General features: G+C 37.8%; 1 pseudogene; it reads left to right on the plus strand.

Annotated features, from left to right (window-relative positions):
* Positions 1-10249: 10249 nt before the first annotated feature.
* Positions 10250-11195, plus strand: LOC144218788 (olfactory receptor 5B2-like; annotated as a pseudogene).
* Positions 11196-15394: the final 4199 nt, after the last annotated feature.

Genomic DNA, 15394 nt, shown 5'->3' on the forward strand with positions numbered 1-15394 from the left:
TGTTACACTATGCATAATAACCTTGTTTAATTCCACTCAGACTTTCCCCATGCAATGATCAGTCCCATGCTGCATTTAAACTTCTGAAGTGACATCCTTATCTCTTAAAATTTTATTGTCTGGCAAAAAGAAAACATTTTAAGGGGCACCAGATGGGTCAGTTGGTTAAGCATTTGACTTCGGCTCAGGTCATCCTCTCCTGGTTGGTGAGTTTGAGCCCTGCATCTGGCCCTCTGCTCTCAGCACAGAGCCTGTTTGGCTCTGTTTCTCTCTCTTCTCCCTTTCTCTGCTCTTTCTCTCCTGGCGCGCTCTCTCTCTCTCTCTCTCTCTCTCTCTCTCTCAGTGACTCCCTCTCTCAAAATAGATAAATAAACTTAAAATTTTTTTCAGAAATATAATACCTGAATGAAGATATTAATGGGAAGTGTTAGAAATTTGGGGACCCACATGTCAAACTTGGCTAATAATATTTGAATTATTCACTTGTTGCACTTACATTTTTTTTCTGCCACATGCCAATGCAAACAGATATGTTAAATAGAGGTTCAAACAAGCCCATGAACAAAACACATGTGTATGTCCCATATATAGGCACATACACATTGGAGTGGAAATTTTGTCAGAGGTAAGTGGAGTGTAGCTAGTTTTTAATAAAAATAATTTAAGTGGTTAATTGAGATATTAAATATAAAGTCATGTTTAATTGTAATTATTTCTTTTATTGAACAACTCTTTTAAGATTCTGAATAGAAGAAGAATCATGTACTTTTAAATGAAAGTATATATTGTTTTGGTACATTTTATTGGAGGGTACATACATATCAAATCTAAATGAATTAATATCCCTGTCTTGACTGAGTCATTTTGCAGAATCAACATGTTCACATTATTATTTTCAAAAAGGTAAAAGAATCACCTAATTCTATAACTTACCTCAGGGTTCTCTCTTGGTGTTATATATGCTATGGCTTTGGACAAATGCATAATGAATTGAATCTGTCATTATAGCACCATACAGACTATTTTCACTGCTCTAAAAATCGCTCTTGCTCTGCCTAGTGATTCTCCCCACCCTACCCCAAGCCACTGTTCTTTCTGTTGTGTCCTTAGTTCTGTCTTTACCAGAATCTAATATAGTTGGAATCAGACAGTAGAGAGCCTTTTCATATTGGCTTCTTTCATGTAGTAGTATGCATTTAACATTCTTCCATGTCTTTCCTTTTAGTGCTGGTTAACTATACCACAGTTTATTTATCCATTAACCTAATGAAAGACATCTTGGTTGCTGTCAGTGTTGGCAATCATGAATGAAGGTGCTGTAAACATTCTTGTGTAGGTTGTTGTGTGAACATAAGTTTTCAACTCATTTGGGTAAATACCAATAACAATGATTGCTGCATCATATGGTAAGAGTATGTTTACTCATATGGTAAGAGTATCTTTACTTATATGGTATTTTAACAAATGTCCACATTGTCTTCCAAAGGGGCTATCCTGTTTCGCATTTTGACCAGCAATGAATGAAAGTTCCTGTTGCTCCACCACCACTGATGTTGTCAGTGCTCTGGATTTTGACCATTTTTAATAGGTGTATAGTGAAATCTACTGGTGTTTTAATTTACATTTTTCTGATGGCCTATGATGTGGATTATCTCTTAGAAGGCTTATTTATCATCTGTATATCTCCTTTGTTGATGTGTCTGTTAAAGCTTTGGCCCATTTAAAAATCCAGTTGTTTGTTCTTTTTTTAAAATTTTAAGAATCCCTTCTATATTTGGCATAACAGTCTTTTACCAGATGTGTCACTTGCAAGTATTTTCTCCCAGTTTTTGGATTGTTCTCCCATTCTCTTGACATTGTTCATCACAGAACAAAGTTTTTATTTTATTTTTTTAATAGTTTATTGTCAAGTTGGCTTCCATATAACACCCAGTGCTCATCCCCACAAGTGCCCTCCTCCATGCCCATCACCCCCTTTCCCTTCCCCCCACCCCCATCAGTCCTCGGTTTATTCTCAGCATTCAAGAGTCTCTCATGGTTTGCCTCCCTCCCTCTCCCCCACTACTTCCCCCCCTTTTTCTCCCCCATGGTCTCCTGTTAAGTTCCTCCTAATCCTCCTATACGTGCAAACATATGGTATCTGTCCTTCTCTGCCTGACTCATTTCACTCATAACACCCTCAGGTTCCATCCATGTTGCTACACATGGCCAGATTTTATTCTTTCTCATTGCCATGTAGTATTCCATTATATAGATAAACCACATCTTCTTGATCCATTCATCTGTTGATGGACACTTAGGCTCTTTCCATGTTTTGGCTATTGTTGAGAGTGCTGCTATATGAATGGGGTACATGTGCCCCTATGCATCAGCACTCCTGTATCCCTTGGGTAAATTCCTAGCAGTGCTATCGCTGGGTCCTAGGGGAGTTTTACTGTTAATTTTTTGAGGAACCTCCACACCGTTTTCCAGAGGGGCTGCACCAGTTTACATTCACACCAACAGTGTAGTAGGGTGCCCATTTCTCCACATCCTCGCCAGCATCTAGCATCCTCTGATTTGTTCATTTTAGCCACTCTGATTGGCTCAATGGGGAAAAACTGAGAGCTTTCCCCCTGAGATCAGGAACACAACAGGGATGACCACTCTCACCTCACCACCCTCCCATCTCACAGGAATGTCCACTAAGTTGTTTAACATAGTGCTTAAAGTCCTAGCATCAGCCATCAGACAACAAAAGTAAATAAAAGGCATCAGAACTGGCAAAGAAGAAGTCAAACTCTCACTTTTTGCAGACGACATGATACTGTACATAGAAAACCCGACAGACTCCACCAGAAGCCTACTAGAACTGATCCATGAATTCAGCCAAGTTGCAGGGTACAAAATCAACGTACAGAAATCGGTTGCATTTTTATACACCAACAATGAAGCAACAGAAAGAGAAATCAAGAAACTGATCCCGTTCACAATTGCACAAAAAACCATAAAATACCTAGAAATAAACCTAACCAAGGATATAAGAGATCTGTATGATGAAAACTATAGAAAACTTATGAAGAAAATTGAAGAAGACACAAAGAAATGGAAAAACATTCCATGCTCATGGATTGGAAGAATAAATATAGTTAAAATGTCATTACTATCCAAAGCAATCTACATTCAATGCAATCCCAATCAAGATTGCACCAGCATTCTTCTCAAAACTAGAACAAACTATCCTAAAATTTTATGGAATCACAAAAGTTTTTAATATTAGTGAAGCCCACTGTATTAACTACTTCTCTTATGAATCATGACTTTAGTGTTTTATCTATAGAGTTATCACCATACCCAAGGTCATCTAGATTTTTTTCCCTATGTTATCATCTAGGAATTTTACAGTTTCACACTTTACATTTTGGTCTATGATCTATTTTGACTTAATTTCTGTGCAGGGTGTAGGTAAAGCCTGTTTCTAGATTCAGTTTTGCATGTGGTTGTCAGGTTGTTCCAGCACCATTTGCTGAAAACTATATTTTTGCTCTATTTGATTGCCTTTGTTCCTTTGTCAAAGATCAATTGACTATATTAATGGAGGTTTATTTCTAGGCTCTCTATGCTATTCCATTGTCTTTTTTTTTTTTTTTGCCAATATCACACTATCTTGATTACTGTAGCTTTACAGAAAGTCTTCAAGTAAGGTAGAGTGAACCTTCCAACGTTGTTCTTCTTAGATATTGCGCTATCTATATTCTGTCTCCTGCCTCTCCATCTAAACGTTAGAGTCCATGTACTGATATTTGTGAAATAACTTGCTGAGATTTTGATTGGGATTGCTTTAGATCTATACATTAAGTTGGGAAGAAGTAACATCTTAACAATATTGAGTTTTCCTATTCATGAACATAGACTATCTCCTTGTTTACCTAAGTCTTCTTTGATTTTGCTCATTAGAGTTTAATACTTTTCTCATATACATCTTGTACACATTTTGTTAGATATATACATAAGTATTTCATTTTATTTCTTGGGTATTGGTAATCTGTTTCTTACCACAATTAAAAATCTTAAAAATGTCTGTTGCTGTACAGGTAAAGTACGCCCTAAATTGTAACTTCATGCCTGTGATTTAGATCTGGAGAAATTTGGAGAACAACTTATTGCCATAATAAAATTATACTTCTATATTTCAATTTCTGGACATCTCTTTTTATTTTATCTTTTTTAAATCTTTATTTATTTTAGGGAGAGAGAGAGAGAGAGAGTGGGGGAGGTGCAGAGAGAGAAGAGGACAGAGGATCCAAAACAGGCCCTGCACTGGCTGCAGACAATCCAATGCGGGGCTCAAGCTCACGAACTATGAGATCTTGATCTGAGCTGAAGTCAGATGCTCAACCAACTGAGCCACTCAGGTGCCTCTGCACAATTCTTTTTATTATTATTATTAATTACTCTGTTCCTTTACTTTATTTCACCACAGAGGATCTCATAATTCTCGAATCACATCCAGGAAAAATAGTACAGGGTCAATTAAATTCATCTGCTAGGACTAACTAGTGGCCCAGAACTGCAGGTTCTACTCCTTATTATGTTCACCCACCTCCATCTCATCACTCTGATTGGGAACTTTGAGATCACCATGTTTATAGTCTGTTGGGCTTTTGTCTCTACACTCCCATGTACATTTTCACCACTGACCTGTCACAGGTGGACTTTGTGACTCCTTAACAGTTATTCCAAAGATGATGTCTGGGCTTCTAATAAGAGACAAGATCATCTCTTACAATGTGTGTGCTACTCAAATGTTCTTTTTGTAGCCCTGACTCTGGAAAAATTCCTCTTGGCATCAATGGCTTCTGGGCACTGCATAGCAGTGTGCAACCCCTTACATCATACTACCATCTGTGTCTGCCTGTGCTTTCCACTTCATTAAAGTCTCCACCTTCTATGGGACAATCATTTTCATAAACTTACAGCCCAGGTCCAGTATGGACAGAAACAAAATCCCATCCATGTTCTATACTATGTTTATTCTCATGCTGAGCCTCATTGTCAAAAGTCTGAGGAAGAAAGAAGTCAAGAATTCATTCAAGAAAGTAGTTAAGGAGTTAAAATTGTCTCTAGAATTGGGAATCTGATGTTGTAGATTATGCAATAATCTTGTTTCACTTCTCTCAGAACTTCCCTATGCTATGAGTAACATTTTAAACCTCAGGCTATATTTAATTCCTGAAATTATAACCTGATCCTTTAAAAAATATATTGTCTAGCAAAAAGTAAGTGTCCATACATGTAATACCTGGGCAAGGAAAGCTCAGGAAAATCATAGGAAGCTTTGGATTTTGTTCGTATAAAGCTAATGGCATTTGATTTATTCACTTATTCCACATGTATGTCCTCTACCTCATGTCAATGCAAATATACATGTTAAATAGGGACACAAACAATCTCATGTACAAAGACACATACACATGTTCCATGTTGACATATGGACACATACTCATGATAGTGGAAACTTTGTCAAAAGTAAATGGAATCTATGTAGTATTTAATAAAATAATTAAGAATAATTAATTGGGTTATTGCCTACTGTTATTTATTTCTTTAGTTGAATAACTTTTCTAATAGTCCTAACTGAAGAAATGAATCATGCTTATGACATGATTCAACATAGCACTGGAAGTCCTAGCCACAGCAATCAGACAAGAAAAATAAATAAGGACATCCAAATTGGTAAAGAAGAAGTTAAACTGTCACTATTTGTAAATGACATGATACTATACATAGAAAACCCTAAAGACACCATTAAAAATTAGAAGTAAAAAACGAATTCAGTAAAGTTGCAGGATACAAAATTATTACACAGAAATTGATTGCATTTCCATACACTAATAATGAAGTAACAGAAAGAGAAATTAAGAAAATGTTTCCACTTACAATTGCACACAGAAAAAAACCTAGTAATAAATTTAACCAAGGAATTGAAAGCCTGTACTATGAAAACTACAAAACACAGATTAAAGAAATTGAAGATAAAAATAACAAATAAAAAGATAATCCATGCTCCTAGATTGAAAAAATATTGTTAAAAGGTCCATACTATCCAAAGTAATCTATACATTCAATGCAATCCCTATCAATATACCAAAAGTATTTTTCACAGAACTAGAACAAATTATACTAAAATTTGCATGGAACCACGGAAGACCCCAAATAATCAAAGAATCTTGAAAAAGAAGAATAGACCTGGAGGTATCACAATCCTAGATTTCAAAATATATGACAAAGTTGTAATCAAAACAGTATGGTACTGGCACAAGAATGATACATAGGCCACTAGAATAGAACAGAAAACTTAGAAATGAGCCCATGCTTATACGGTCAATTAATCTTCGACAAAGGAGAAAAGAATGTACAATGGGAAAAAAGAGGTCTATTCCATAAATGATGCTGGGAAAACTGGACAGCTACATTCAAGAGAACGAAAGTGAACCATTTTCTTACACAATACACAGAAATAAACTCAAATCAATTAAAGACCTAAATGTGAGACCTGAAACTATAAAACTCTTAGAAAAAACCAGAGGTAGTAAGGTCGTTGACACCAGCCTTATCTAGAACCTTGTTCTAGACATGTTTCCTCAGGCAAAGGAAACAAAGGCAAAAAATAAGCTATTGGGACTACATCAAAATAAAAAACTTTTGCACCATGAAGGAAATCACTAACAAAACAAAATGGCAATCTACTGAATGGAAGGATATTTCAAATCATATATCTGATAAAGGGTTAATAGCACTTTGATATACAAGTGCTTTGGATTACAAGTATGTTTCTGGAATGAATTATGCTTGCAAAGCATAGGTTTTGCTGTATTTATAAATAAAATAAAACTGAGCAGAGAGTAAGATTAGCAGGACGATGGAATAGAAAGTCCCAATCCACATCCATCCACAGAAACACAGATTTAACAATTTAAGTAACAAAATACCCTGGTGAGAAGTCCAAAGTCCAGTTCAGTGTCTCACCTGTTGAATTCCTATCCCTCAGTACTTCAAAATATGATCTTATATAGAAATAGGATTGTTGCAGATTTACTTGCTTAAGATAAGGTCCATTGGGTAAGGTGAGCCCCAAATCTAATAGAACTCATGCCTCCTTAAAAAGGGAAAATTTAGACAAATGCAGGCACAAGGAGGGAACACCATGTGAAGAGTAAGACAGAGGTCAGAATGGTCAGCAGACCAAGGAAGTCCAAAGAACGCCAGCACNAGACTCACTCTTCAGGATTGCCTCTTTTTTTCCAGCAGCAAGGTAAGCTTCTATGTTGCATATATATTGCGTGAATTATAGTAAGAAGTATAATTCATGCAAAATCCACTGGGCGTTCTACTTACAATGAGTTATTTGAGCCCAGAAATAGATGATTTGAACATTGCTTCTAAAGCAGTGAGCTGAGGCTGGGGTTTAAGTATCAAAGTTTCCATCAATGGGGAGTTTAGTGATATTTATGGAATCACATCAACCACTTTCTTTAAAAAGATCAGCCAAACAAAAAAGTTAAGTGATGCCCTGATTCAGTAAGTTTTAAATTCATCTTTTATACTATCTGTCCTGCCACTGGAGGTTAGGAAAAACAGAAGACAGTTAAATAACCTTTCTATAAACTACAAAAGTGTATAATTCAATTAACAAGATGAGTACTCCACTGTAATATTTCCCACATTATCTGGTCCTTAGTAGTATTGCTGACACATCTACAGAGGCCAATGATAAGGTTGCTAAAAGCACAGGCTTTTGACTTAGTCACAGGGACTTTTGATTCTTGAATCTTCCTCATTCACACTGTGTAATTGTAGAGCTTTATGTAAACTCTCAAATGCTAAAGTAGGCATAGTAATTCTTCTTACCTCACAACATCACATTGAATTTAAATGAAATTATATATTTTTTAATTTTTTTATGTTTTTGTTTTTGAGAGAGACAGAGCATGAGAAGGGGAGGGGCACAGAGAGAGGGAAACACAGAATCCGAAGCAGACTCCAGGCTCTGAGCTGTCAACACAGGGCCGGATGTGGGGCTCAAACCTGTGAACCATGAGATCATGATCTGAGCCGAAGTCAGATGCTCAACTGACTGAGCCACCAGGCCCCTTGAAATGACATATTTTTATGCATATATACAAACTCATCCATAAATTTATGTACACATGCATAAATAGAAATGTGTATGCATATACCTCTTACTGTTTGTAGAACATGTCCTATCTGAAGGTGTTATGATTGATAAAACTTGACAGACCCAATGACCACAGTGTCTAGATTTTCTGAGTGAGAATGTGACAGAATCAGGAAGGTATGGTACAGAATGATTATTAGAGGATAGATGTGTTTCTAAAGGCTTTAAATTCAAATGTAAAAGATTTAAGACACTGCTCGTGCATAAGAACATATGATATAAATTAGAAGCGTGGAGCTCTCAACCAAAACAGACCTGCAGGCTCAAGGCAACCAACAAACTGAGACCTTTCAACCCTTGATCTTGGTGATTCAACTATGAGATGATAGTCATGGGAGGAAGAATAAGTTTAAGAAAGGACACTCTTTTTGACTCATGCTAAAATATGGATTTTAAGAAAGGAATAGCTCATTTGGAATGACTAGAACAGTCACTCGATCTGGCAGAGGACAGACTGAGGAACACTGGAAGGGAGAAAATAATCGGCGGACCAAGTGTGTGAGAAAAGGAAATCAAGGAGAGAATACAAGACCTCAGAACTCACCAACATCTGAATCTCGGCATGTCACCACCCACCTTTCCCCAACAGAAAAGCTATCATCCCATCCTAAAATAATACTACAGTAACATTTATCAGACCATGCTAAACATCCAACGTTTTACTCATTGCTTATAATGTATTATCTCACTTATATCTCTCAACAATATCTTGGGGTAGATCTCATTACAATCTGCTCTTTGTGTATGGAGAAAATCAGGTCTGGATAATGAGGTTGGAATCAATGTTTATTGGGTAGTAAATGACAGGGTTGATAGGCACCATTTCCTAGAGCCTCAGCTCTAAACTTGACACTGTGACTTGCCCTCAGAATTGCCTTCGCTGTTGTACACACCCCACTGCTCCAGTTACCCCACCACATCCACTATGCTTATATGTCTCTGTTACTTAAGTAGAAAGCCCCAAACACTGAGTTTGGAGCAATGGAAACAATGAGTAAGTGTAAATTGAGTTAAATTCAATTTTACTTTAATTAAGACCAGTGGACTGAAGAACCAATGTTGGGGGCAAAACTTGGCTTTGGCAGTATTAATTTTATAAACATGATTTAATCTCTGTGCTTCATAAGTTAAATGGGAGTAATAAATAACTAGTCAATCTCATAGGGTTGTTGAAAAAAATGAATGAAGGGGTGCCTGGGTGGCTCAGTCGGTTAAGCGTCTGACTTCAGCTCAGGTCATGATCTCACAGTTCGTGGGTTTGAGCCCCGCGTTCAGCTCTGTGCTGACAGTCAGCTCAGAGCCTGGAGCCTGTTTCAGATTCTGTATCTCCCTCTCCCTCTGACCCTCCCCTGCTCACGCTGTCTCTCTCTCTTTCAGAAATAAATAAAATATTTTTAAAAATAAAATAAAGTTAAAAAGAGGGAGGCAAAACACGAGAGACACTTGAATGCTGAGAATAAACTGAGGGTTGATGGGGGTTGGGGGGAAAGGAAGAGGGGTGATGGGCATGGAGGAAGACACTTGTGGGGATGAGCACTGGGTATTATATGGAAACCAACTTGACAGTAAACTATTAGAAAAAAGAAAAAGATGAATGAATACATACATAGTGTCTAGAGTAGTTTCTGTCTAGAGCAACACACAACTGTAAACCTTTAATGATCCATGGAACTGAAATGACATATATATTTGATTCCAGACATGCCATCTTGATCAAGACATTATTCTTCACATCTCACTTTACAAATTTACAGAATATAGAAAGGGATATTTGACCCATGAAGATACCTAAGTTTTAGCAATGTGTAACTGCATAGAGAATTCATGCATTACATTTCATTGTCAAGCTCACACTTGAGATCTGAATAATATGAAGAATTACTGCTATAAAGAAATAATGCACATCTATCTATCTATCCTATCTACCTTTCTATGTATCTGTTTCAATTTCACTTTAATTGCTTTTTTGTTTATGACTCTCTTCCTTTATTTTCATCACTACAGGGCATATCGTGGTTCCGAAACAACACCATGAAGAACAACACGGAAGTGGCTAAATTCACCCTGCTGGGACTAACCAATGCCCCAGAGCTGTAGATCCCCCACTTTGTCATGTTCACCCTCGTTTACCTCATCACTCTGGTTGGAAACACGGGGATGATTGTTTTGATTCTCTTGGACTCCCATCTCCACACTCCCATGTACTTTTTCCTCAGTAACCTGTCTCTGGTGGACTTTGGTTACTCTACAGCTGTCACTCCCAACCAAGGTCATGGCTGGGCTCCTTATAGGAGACAAGGTCATCTCCTACAATGCATGTGCTGCTCAGATGTTCTCTTTTGTAGCTGTGGCCACTGTGGAAAATTTCCTCTTGGCCTCAATGGCCTATGACCGGTACACAGCAGTGTGCAAACCCTTCCATTACACCACCACCATGATGACAAGTGTGTGTGCATGTCTGGCCATAGGTTCCTACATCTATGGTTTACTGAATGCCTCCATCCACATTCGGGACACGTTCAGCCTCTCATTCTTCAGGTCCAATCTGGTCCATCACTTTTGCTGTGATATTCCAGCTGTCTTGGCTCTATCTTGCTCTGACATACATGTCAGTGAACTGATTCTTGTTGTGGTAGCAAGCTTCAACATCTTTTTTGCTGTGTTCATTATCTTGGTTTCCTACCTGCTGATATTTATCACCATCCTGAAGATGCACTCAACTGAGGGATATCAAAAGGCTTTATCCACCTGTGCTTCCCACTTCACTACAGTCTCCATCTTCTGTGGGACAGTCATCTTCATGTACTCCCAGCCCAGCTCCAGTCATTCCATGGACACAGACAAAATTGCATCTGTGTTCTACACTATGGTCATTCCCATGCTGAACCCCCTGGTTTATAGCCTAAGAAACAAGGAAGTTAAAGACGGATTCAAGGTAGTTGAGAAGGCAAAACTGGCTCTAGGATTTGCCTATTAAAGTCATAAGTTGAACAATGACCTGTGTCATTCCTCAAATCTCCAACACGCAGTTACTCACATTTTAATGCCCGCACTCCACCTAAATTACACCATTTCTTGTTCAAAAGTCTATCATCTAGAAAAGGAAATATATGCCCAAATATGTGATATCCAACTGGAAATGGCCAATGAGAACCTTAAAAATTTGGGGGCCCTGCTTGTAGTAAACCTTATTAGTTATAAGTTTATTATTTTCCTTACCATATAGCAATGCACTTGTATATGTAAGCCATGGTACACATGAATCCATGAATAGAAACATACAGAAGAATTCCATATGTGCAGATGCACACAGGACTGGGGAATTAGTTAAAAGAGTAAAATGTGATGTGGCTAGTTTTTAATAAAAATGTTAAATTGGTCAATTTAAATATTAGAATATAAATTTATGTCTGACATTATTTATTTCTGTAGTTGAAATTTTTTCAGGAGTCCAAAATGGGGATTAAGAGTACACTTACCTTGATGAGCACAGAGAAATATATAAAATTGTCAAATTATTACATCATACATTGAAACTAATATAACACTGTATGTTAATTATACTTGAATAAGAAAACAGTGACTTAAGGTGGCAAAACAAAGGTCCCAAATAGAGTAAGACATGACATAAATTTTTAAATAAAAATATATACTTTCGTCGGCACATTTTATTCAAAGCTACATACATACAATATTTTAAAGGCATTATTACTTCTGTCTTTAGTGTTTGTTAGAAACAGATTTGTCATAGGGTAATTTTCAGAAGCAAGAAGGTCAGAAAAAGAAAAGTTCATCTATATATTATAAGAGAGTTTTCCAATTTTTGTTTATCTTTTCTTATATTTTGTGAAAAAATAAACGCACTGAGTAATGATAATTTTGTCTATTTTTCTTCTGGAAATAGTACGAGATGGCTAATGACACTCACATAGGGATACTTTAGTTTCAGATGAGCTACCTCATATCCTCCCACTTCTTACTCGCTCCCTCCTCTTCCCTCACATTGAGTTCCCTGCTGTCCTGGAACAGTCCAAGCTCACTCCTGCCTCAGGGCCTTTGTACTTGCTATACTTGCCAGGGTTCAGAAAGCTCCCTCACTTCCCTTAGGTGTTTGCTTAAATATCAGCATATCACAGTCCCCCCTCCCCCCCACCTCCTATGGACACTATTCTCAACTTGCTCTATTCTTTATAGTCCTGATCGGTACTCAACTATTTCTTTTTTTTTTTTTTTTTTATGTTTTATTTATTTCTGAGAGAAAGACAGCTGAGCAGGAGAGGGTCAGAGAGAGAGGAAGACACAGACTCCGAAGCAGGCTCTAGGCTCTGAGCTGTCAGCACAGAGCCTGACACGGGGCTCGAACCCACCAACCGTGAGATCATGACATGAGCCAAAGTCGGACGCTTAACCGACTGAGCCACCCAGGTGCCCTTTAACTATTTCTATTTATTTGTTTGTTAGCTTGTTTATTTGTTTGCTGGTCCAGCTCGGCAATACACCACACAAGAAGAGCAAATCTTCTTTATTAACAACATTATCCCCCGTACTTAAATTATGGCCTGGTTCATACTAATTTCTCAATAAAGATTTGTTAAATTAATGAATAAATTAATTAATTAAGCTTTGAACCCAGAAGTCAATATATTTGAACCACTGATAATTATAGATGATAATGCATTATGTAATTCTTTTTAAAAAAATATAATTTATTGGGGCACCTGGGTGGCTCAGTCGGTTAGGTGTCCAACTTCGGCTCAGGTCATGATCTTGCAGTTTGTGGGTTTGAGCCCTGCATCGGGCTCTCTGCTGAAGGCTAGCTTGGAGCCTGGAGTCTGTTTCAGATTCTGTGTCTCCCTCTCTCTCTGACCCTTCCCTGCTCATGCTGTCTCTCTCTCTCTCTCAGAAATAAATAAAACATTAAAAATTAAAAAATAATAATTTATTGTCAAATTGGCTAACATATAGTGTACACAGTGTGCTTTTGGTTTTGGGGGTAAATTCCTGTGATTCATCACTTACATACAACACCCAGTGCTCGCCCAACCAGTGCCCTCCTCAATGCCCATTACCCATTTCCCCCTCTCTGCCCCCACCATTAACCTTCAGTTTGTTCTCTGTATTTAAGAGTCTTTTATGGTTTGCCTCTCTCCCTCTCTGTTAGTAACTATTTTCCCCCCTTTCCTTCCCCCATGGTCTTCTGTTAAGTTTCTCAAGTCCCACATAAGAGTGAAAACATATGATATCTGTCTTTCTCTGACTGACTTATTTTGCTCAGCATAACACCCTCCAGTTCCATCCACGTTTCTACAAATGGCAGGATTTCATTCTTTCTCATTGCCAAGTAGTATTCCATTGTATAGATAAACCACATATTCCTTATCCATTCATCAGTTGGTGGACATTTAGGCTCTTTCTATAATGTGGCTATTGTTGAAAGTGCTGCTATAAACATTGGGGTACATGTGCCCCTATGCATCAGCACCCCTGTATCCTTTGGATAAATTCCTAGTAGTGCTATTGCTGGGTGGTAAGGTAGTTCTATTTTTAATTTTTTGAGGAATCTCCACACTGTTTTCCAGAGTGGCTGCACCAGTTTGCATTCCCACTAACAGTGCAAGAGGGTTCCTGTTTCTCCACATCCTTGCAAGCATCTGCTGTTTCCTGAGTTGTTCATTTTAGCTCGATAATGCATTATGTAATCTTTTTTTGTATGTTTATTTTTTAAAAAATAGTTTATTGTCAAGTTGGTTTCCATATAACACCCAGTGCTCATCCCCACAAGTGCCCTCCTCTGTGCCCCTCTCCCCCCCTCCCCCTCCCCCTATCCTCATCAGCCCTTGGTTTGTTCTCGGCATTCAAGAGTCTCTCATGGTTTGCCTCCCTCCCTCTCCCCAACTATTTTTCCCCTTCTTCTCCCCCATGTCCTCCATTAAGTTTAATTTTTACCCATCGTTCTTTCCTATCTCTATAATTTTTAAAGCATTCAACTTCTCAAGATTTGCACAATTGTCCATGAATGTCCTAAGAAGGTCATGTTGACATTAGCGGGGTCCATGTGGGGCATCACAAGTATCTGCTCTGAAGTCTATGAAGATGGTTTCTTTTCTGGAACCATTTCTTAATAATTACTTTATTTAAAAAAACTTTTTTATTGTTTTTATTTATTTGTGTGTGAGACAGAGAGACAGCATGAGCAGAAGAGGGTCAGAGAGAGAGGGAGATACAGAATCAGAAGCAGGCTCCAGGCTCTGAGCTAGCTGTCAGCACAGAGCCCGACGTGGGGTTCGAACACACAAACCCTGAGATCATGACCTGAGCTGAAGTCGGTGGCTCAACCAACTGAGCCACCCAGGTGCCCCTTTAATAATTACTCTAAATATATCTGAGATTTGAAAATGATTTTAGATTTTCAAAATATTAGCCAGGGTATTATACACGTGTCCCCTCTACCTCTCACCCAGCTTCCCATATTGTTAACATCTTATTTTATCATAATACATTAGTCAAAACTAAGAAACCGGCACTGATACAGTACATTATCTAAACTTCAAGATTTCATTGAGATTATCATTTTGCTTTTACAGGCTCTGATTCAGAATACAGCACTGAATATATGGACGCATTTCCTTAATCTCCTCTTATTCCTTTGATTTATGACAGGGCCTCAGTCCTTCCTTGATTTTCACGATGACCTTGATAGCACTGAGGACCACTGCTCAGGTATTTTGTAGAAGGTCTTTCAACCTATGTTTGTCTGATTTTTTTTTTTTTTTTTTGGTCAANCAGACAAATAAGAAATTGCCATTGTCATCACACCTTATCAGGGGGCACGTATTACCAACATGACTTGTCACTGAGGATCATAACCTTAATCACCAAATCAAGATATGATTTCCAGGTTCTTCAGTATAATGCTACTGTTCTCCACCTGCAAGTTCTACACTTTAGAATCATGTCATTAAGTTCAGGCCACAATCAATATGGAAGGGACTACACTCCACCTTTTAGGGGAAGTCTAAACATATTATTTAGAGTTTTTCTATAAGAAAAAAATTTTTTTGTTTATTATTTACATCTACATGGACTTACACATATCTGCATTATACTTTGGGTACAATTTGTACTACATTATTTATTTTATTGTTTGGATTGCTCCATCTTTGGCCATTGGGGACA

This window comes from Crocuta crocuta, unplaced genomic scaffold (genome assembly GCF_008692635.1).
Source record: "Crocuta crocuta isolate KB4526 unplaced genomic scaffold, BGI_CrCroc_1.0 scaffold323, whole genome shotgun sequence".
Lineage (NCBI taxonomy): Eukaryota > Metazoa > Chordata > Mammalia > Carnivora > Hyaenidae > Crocuta > Crocuta crocuta.